A 7,625-nucleotide genomic window follows, 5' to 3' on the forward strand; every position below is an offset into this window, starting at 1 on the left:
TCTCTCACTCTCTCTCCCCTGCCCCACCCACAACCCCTCTCCCCCAACCAACACGGGGAAATAAACCAAACTCATTAATATCACCCTATTAAACAAAAACAAACATCTTTATCAATATTTTTTACAACCCCCCTTTTTTTTGCTTTCCCCCTTTTATTTTCTTCTTCCCCCCTTACCCCGTTTTTTTTCGCTCTCTCTTTTCTCTTCTTCCAAAAATCCCATTATTTTCCTTGAGTGATTAATCTATTGTGATCGGGACAGCCGGGGTGGGTTTTTAACCAAAAGACTTATTTTAGAGAATAATGAAGCCTTTGCGGGGGGGGGGTTTGGGGGGGGGGGTTGGGGGGATGAAAGGGGTTTGGGTGGGGGGTGGGGTGGGTAGGGGTGGATGTTTGGGGTGGGGTTTGGGGGGATTTGGGGTGGGGTGAATGGATGATGGGGGGGGTGGGGGGAAGGGGGTGGGGGGGTTTTTGGGGGGTGGGGGGGGGGGAGGGTGGGGGGGGAGGGGGGTTTATTTGGGGGGGGGGGGGTGTGATGGGTAAGGGCCCGGATGGGGGGGGAGGTGGTTTGGGGTTGAGGGTGGAGGATAGAGAGGGAAGGGGATAATTTTTAAGGGGGAAAAATTAAGGGTGAGGAGAGGGGGAAAAAGGGAGAGGGAAAAAAAAAAAGAAGGAGAAAAAAAAAGGGGGAAAAAATGAAAGGGGAAAGGGGAAGGGGAAATGGGGGTAAAAAGGGGGAAAAAAAAGTAAAAGGAAAAGGGGGGGGGGTTAAAGGTACCTGGATTTTGGGGAAGGGGGTTAAATTTAAAGGGAAAAGGGGGAAAAGAGGGAAAGGGGGGGAAGGGGGGAAGGGGGGAAGGAACAAAAAGAAAACCCGCACAATACTTTTTACTGGGATAATTCCCTTTCCCAAACCCGGGTTTAAAATCAATTTTCAAATTGTCTGATTTTGGGGCTTCTTCAACTCCCGAAAGAATTCCTTTTCTTTCTTTAAAAAATTAAAATTTTTAATAATTCCCTTTTTTCACCATGAAAAAAGTCATTAAAACGAACAAGAATTTTTTTTCCAAATTTTTTTTTTTTTTTTTTTCCTATTTTTTGTATCAACAGCAAATTTTTTTTAGACAATATGACACCCCAAGCAAAGTAAAAAGTAAAGGGTCAAATCAGATTTTGGATTATGCGAAGTGTATTTAAAAACCATCTAAATAAATGAAAAATGAAATGAAGTCACAATTTTTTTATAAAACAACATTTGTTGTATCAAAAATTTACTTGGGTAAGTAGCAATATGGGACTGAACACACCCAATTAATTCAAACCCTAAAATCCCCCTCGTAAATTTGGAAATTTTTTTTCGGGGGGATTAAGTGGGGGTACGTAAGTAACCCTTTTTACAATGTTATAAGTAAATAAGGGAGGTAAAGGGAAAAGGCCCATGGTCAGGGTTTTAACTTTCGTATTGGAAAATTTTTAATTTTTAATTTTTCGGGCCCACTTGTAGGGGAATTTGAGTGAAGGGGTTGGCATTGATATCTAACGACTTTGTAAAAATATTTACTACCTGAAAAATTAAAAACTTTTCAGGGACTTTTTATAAACATTTCAAAAAAACACGCTATTAATATCCAAGCCAAAATCAAAAAACAATTCGTAAATTTAAATTTATCAAGTTCCCCGTATAAAACAAGAAAAAAAAAATCAATTTATAGATTTAAGTCTGGGTTTCAAATCAACGGTTAAAACGTTTTTTGTTTTTTTTACCCCTTTTAATTTTTTTTTAACACCTTTTCCCTGTATTTTTTTTTGTTTAGTTTAATCCCAAAAAAAAGTGTTCCCTTTTATTTCTCTATCCCACTATTCCCTCTTTCAAATTTTTTTAAATTCAAAATTGTCCCATTTTGGGTCACAATCCTAAGTCAAATCAAGGGTTTTTTTTGGATTCAATTTTTAGCCTTTTTTTTTTTTTGAAAAAAATTGATTTAACAAACTTTGGCCCTAAAAATTTTAAAAAAGCATCTACTTAACATTGATATCACAGCCTTTGTCCCTTTTAACACCAAATTAAAATTTAAAACCCCCCTTTTTTCAAAATAAAACCTTTTTTTTTTTGTTAAAGTAATATTATCGGGCCCTTCTAGTCCCCCGGAACTAATTTTTTTTTTTTTTTTTTCTTAAATTTTTCGGGGTTTTTTTTAAGGGAAAAGGAAAAAAGGAGGGTTTAAAAAGGAGAAGGGAAGGGGGGGGGGGGGGGGGGGGGGAAGAATGTGCGGAAAGGGGGAAAAAGGGGGGGAAAAGGGGAAAAATTTGAAAAGAAAGGGGATAATGGAAGAGGGGGGAGGGGAAAAGGGAAAGGAGATAGGAGAAGAATTAAAAAATAGGACAAAGGGGGGGGGGAAAGGGGAAAGAAGGGGGGAAAAGGGAAAGGGGAAGTGGAAAAAGGAAACTTTTAAGGGAGGGAGGAAAAAAGGGAGGAAAGGGAAAAGGAAAAGAAAAAAGGAAAAGGAAAAGAGGAAAAAAGGCACAAAACGAAAGCAAATGTTTAAGACGGAACGAGGGGGGGGGGGGGGGGGAAAACGAACAGAAGGGGGGAAAAAAAAAAAATGACAAGGTAAAGAAAGAAAGGGAGTTATAAAAACAAAATTAGCGAAAGGAAAAAAAGAGGGAAAAAAAGGGAATTTGTAATAATGATAAAAGGGTAAGGTGGTTAAAAAATTATAGTGATTTAAAAAAATTAAAAATGTAAAAAGGGTTAAAAAATAAAATAGTAATAAAGATAAAAAAATTTAAAATAAAATAAAAATAATAATAATTTGTGAAAAAAAATAATAAAAAGGGTAATAATAATAATAATAGAAGGGTAATAATAATGATGGGTTCTGATAAAATGAAATACTAATAATGGTAAAAAAAATAATAAAAATTAAAAAAAAATAATAATTTTAAAAATAAAGATAAATGAAAATAATAATAACATTAATATAAAAACAAGGGGGGAAAAGAAGGTTGTTGGGGTCAAAATCCAAAAGGGGGAGGGGGGGGGGGAAGGGAAGGGGGGGGGTAAGCCGAGAAGAGTAACTAAGAATATGGAATAGGAAGTGATACGCTTCAAAATTAAAAATTTATCCGTCATCATACATAACAATATCCAGATCGTCTACATAAAAAGAGAGAAAGAAAGAAAGACATGAAAAATTATCATTCTTTTTCAACTCTGAAATATGGAACAGAAACAAGATGTCACACCTTTGATGAACATTTAAAAGGCGTGAGAAGTGGAAATGAACGACAGTAAACAAGCAAATGTGTACTCGAAATACAGACTCAAATACAGGCATAGTCGCACACATAAATACCTTTTGTTTATCTCTCTCCTCTCTCTGTCTAATTTCTCTCTCTCTCTCTCTCTCTCTCCCTTCTCTCTCCTCTCTCCTTAACCTTTATCTATGGTTAAAACTACTTTAGTCTTTCCTACCTATCAATATATCTCTCTGTCTCTCTCTCTCTTCTCTTTCTTTTTCCCGCTCTCTTCCTCTCTCTCTCTCTCTCTTTCGCTCGCTCTCTCTTTCTCTCTCTAAATCCTCACTTTCTCTCTCTCTTCTACCTCCCTTTCTCCCCCATCCTCCCCTCACTCCCTCTCGTCCTTCCCTCACTTACTCCCCCCATCGTCCCTTTCTCCTCCCTCTCCTCCCTTCCCCTCCCTTCCCTCTCCCCCATGCCCCTCTTCCCCCCTCTCTCCTAACATTCCAACAGCATAAGTAGAATCAAATTAACCCCGGGCTCTCTCCCTTTCGTCCCGCCGGCGGAGTCACCAGCTTACCGGATTCCATTCCAAAGATGCTGCATCTCTCTCGCCTCAAATAAGCAAAGGGATTGAAGGAGATAAGATAAGAGATGGAGAGATCAGGTCGTCTGTGACCCATCTACGTGTGTTTGTGATCCTCAGGTCGAATTCCACAACGGGGACGGAACAATAGGGATAGTATTAATCGAATCCTTTTGGTGACAACATTTTTTCGATGCTCTTGTGGCGATGCTCATTTGTTCGGGTTCGGTCCAGGATCCTCGAGTTCGTGTCATTTATTGGGCAAGGCGCTATCGGGGAATAAACGGATAACGAAAGGAGAGATAAATAGGTGAATCAAGATGTTTAATTCGTTATTCTGACCCCGGGACTCTTCTACAAAATATATTTCTTTTTTTTTTAGTCCTTCTCAAAGACCAAGACAGTGAGAACTTGTCAAAGTACATCAGATACAGCGTTTGATATATCCACCCGAGTTACAGTGACAGATTTTGATTTACGTTTAATGGAGCTACAGGTTGAGAGAGAGAGAGAGAGAGAGAGAGAGAGAGAGAGAGAGAGAGAGGGTGAGAGATGAAGAGTAGAGAGAGAGAGGGATGTGGAGAGGTGAGGAGAGAGAGAGAGTAGAGACAGAGGGTGGGGGGGGGCTAGAGAGAGAAAGAGAGAAAATTGGAAAGAGAGAGAGAGAGAAGATGGAAAGAGAGAGAGAGAGAGAGAGAGAGAGAATGGGGGGGGGGCAGAAGAGAGAAAAAAAAAAAATAGAGGAAAAGAGGAGAAGAGAGAGAAAGATGGAAAGAGAGAGAGAGAAAAAAGAAAGAAAGAAGGAAAGAGAGAAACAGAAATACGATGGAAAGAGAGAGAGATGGGAAAAAAAAAAGAAAAGAAAAGGGTGGGGGGGGGGGAGAGAAAGAGAGAGAGAGAGAGAGACAAAAAAAAAAAAAAAAAAAAAGTTAAACAAAGAAAAAGGTCTCTCCTCTCGTTTTATTATGAGTTAATCGTCAAGACAGGATCCGTCCCGATTAATAGCCAATCGAGATGATATCGACCATCTCGAAAACCCTGCAAGGATGTCCCATCTCGTTAATGAGTCGTTCTCGCCTCTGCTGAGAGGGATGCTGCCCGCTCACCTCTCCCTTCGAGGAGGACGGGGAGGAGAGGCTGATCGCTTTAGATACTGCGGGGTTCTAATTATGTCTATCGGGTGTTGATTCGGGTTTCCTTCTAAATGCGTGTTATTTTTTTTTTTTTTTTATTACGGATTTTTTTTTTTTTTTTTTTTTTTTTTGGGGGGGGGGTTGTTAGAAATTTGAGAATGTATAATCTGAAATTCGTTAAAGCGTAAGTATAAAAATAGTTGCGTAATGGGATTATGATATAGCTGGTGTTTATCTCGGGACAGTAATTATAGTCATATTTCAAAATAAATAAAAAACCAAAAACTAATCAATAACAAAACAACCCACACCACAACAACCTTGACAAAACAAACAACAAACAAACATCAAAACAGCAAATACAGCCCCCCAACCCCCATCCACCCCATAATAAAACAGTCTCTCCCCTTGCAAAAAAAAAAGAAGGAAAGAAAAAAAAAAAAAAAAAGTCAAAACAGAGCACCATGGCGTCTCGCCCTCAAGCTTACTAACGTACTGAGACATGAAGTTCTCAAACAATTAATATCAAAGGTCCACTCGCTCCCCCCTTGCTGTCAGTGCCATCCGTCTTGTTAAAGTGGCGGTTTTCGGTGTGTTCGATTAGCGGAACCCTTGTGTGAGTGGTTTATAGAGTGCCTGATCGTTGTGGGTTAGTGGGACACCTCTCTAATACCGTGGTGTTATGTTTGTTTATGTTATGTTTTGTTTTGTTATTAGCGATGCGCTGGATTGATGAGGCAGTGGGTGGGTCGCGAGTGGTTTGTTATCTTTGTTGTTATTGTGGTAGTTTGGGTTTTGTGCGTTTTATTATTTGTTGTTATTGTTGTTATTGTGTTTATATTAGTTTTGGGCTTGTTTTGTTGTTGTTATATTTAACATTATCATTTTTACATTTATTTTTTATTAATATTATCGTTCTATCAACTTTATTAATTTAATCAGCATTATCCTTGTTATCATTAGTTTCATATTATTATAATCATCCATTTGATCAGTATTTTCATTATCATTATACTTCTAGTATCATTATTTATTTTCTTTGTTTTTTTTTAGTTTTAATCTCATTTACAGTGTTATCAATAGCAGTGATATTACAATAGTAATTCGTTATCAGCATTATATCATCATTATTAATATCTTTATCAACATTATCCTCCCTTATCATTATTAATATAATTGTTATGATCATGCTCATACATCATTATAATAATCATCATTGTTATTACTGTATTGTTATCACATTATTCTTATGTCTCTCTTTTGGTTATCTTCATTATGTTAGTAACGTCACGTAGGCTATATCTAGTAGTATCAACATTATCATTTAATTTCCATTTTCATTTTCAATCATGTTTATCATTGCCACATTTTCTATATCAGCTTGATTAGAAATTATTAGTGTAACTTTTATTGTATCATATTTTTAATTATTATTAGGCAGTATTAGTGTATATTTTTTTTCTCCTTTGGCTTTTTTTCTTTAGCTTTTCTATCATCCCCTCCAATCTTCTCTTTCCTCTCTCTCTCGCTCTCTCTATATATATAAATCTATCTATCATCTATCTCTGGCTCCTCTCTCTTTCTCTCTGTCTCTGTCTCTCTCTCCTTCCTCCTCTTCTACCAATCTCTCCCTCTCTCTCTCTGCGTCTCTCTCCTCTCTTCTCACTCTCCTCTCTCTCTCTCCTCTTCTCATCTCTCTCTCTCTCATCTCTCTCCTCTCTCCTCCTCTCTCTCATCCCCCCCTCTCTTTCTTCTCTCACACCCCACCCCCTCTCTCTTCTCTCTCTCTCAATCTCAATCTCTCCTCTCTCCTCTCTCTCTCAAATCTCTCTCTCATCCTCACCTCCCCTCCCCCCCTCTTTCTCTCCATTTCTCTTTCTCTCCTCACCCCCCCCCTCTCTCTCCTCTCTCTCTCTCTCTCTCTCGCTATCTCTCTCTCGCTCTCATCTCTCTCTCCCTCCTCTTCTCTCCTCTCTCTCTCTCTCCTCTCTCTTCTCTCTCTCCCTCTCTCACCCCCCCCCGCCTCTCTCTCTCTCTCTCTCTCTCTCCTTTCCTTCGTTCTAGCCCCCATTAGGCCCATGTTAGGTATGACAGTACAAACACAGACATATCCCGATCACTTAGGGTCCGACGCAGTGTGGGTTGTGGTAACACTGCAACGGACACAGTTACCACATCAGGTGTAGCTGTGAACGACGCCAATTGCAGGATCATTGCAGTATCTCTGGCTGGTTAATACTTCATTTTCTCCGTCCATTTGGTTGAAAAGTAATCAATCTATTCACTGACGTGTGATTTTTTTTTTTTTTTTTTTTTTTTTTATTTGAAATTGTAGTGATTGGTTGTTTTAAACTTTATTTCAGCTTTTATTGGATTTTTTTTTCATGTGCCTGTTTATGTTTATCTCGATTTAGTTTTTTTTGTTATTTGTTTGTATTGTTTATGTAATCTTCATCTATTTGGTTCATTTTTCATCGATTTATTTATCTCTTTGTTATATATCATTCCACGTATTCATCTATTGTATGTATCAATGATTTATGTATCTATCAATAAAAAGATCTTATTCCCTTCCATTCTTTCCTCCCTCCCTTCCCTCTTTCTCCAGAAGTAAAAGACTACGCAAACACAAAAAAAAAAAAAACGCTCTGCAAAAGACAACAAAGA

Source organism: Penaeus japonicus, unplaced genomic scaffold (genome assembly GCF_977035675.1).
Source record: "Penaeus japonicus unplaced genomic scaffold, GWHDUDI00000001_assembly GWHDUDI00000042, whole genome shotgun sequence".
NCBI classification, from domain to species: Eukaryota; Metazoa; Arthropoda; class Malacostraca; order Decapoda; family Penaeidae; genus Penaeus; species Penaeus japonicus.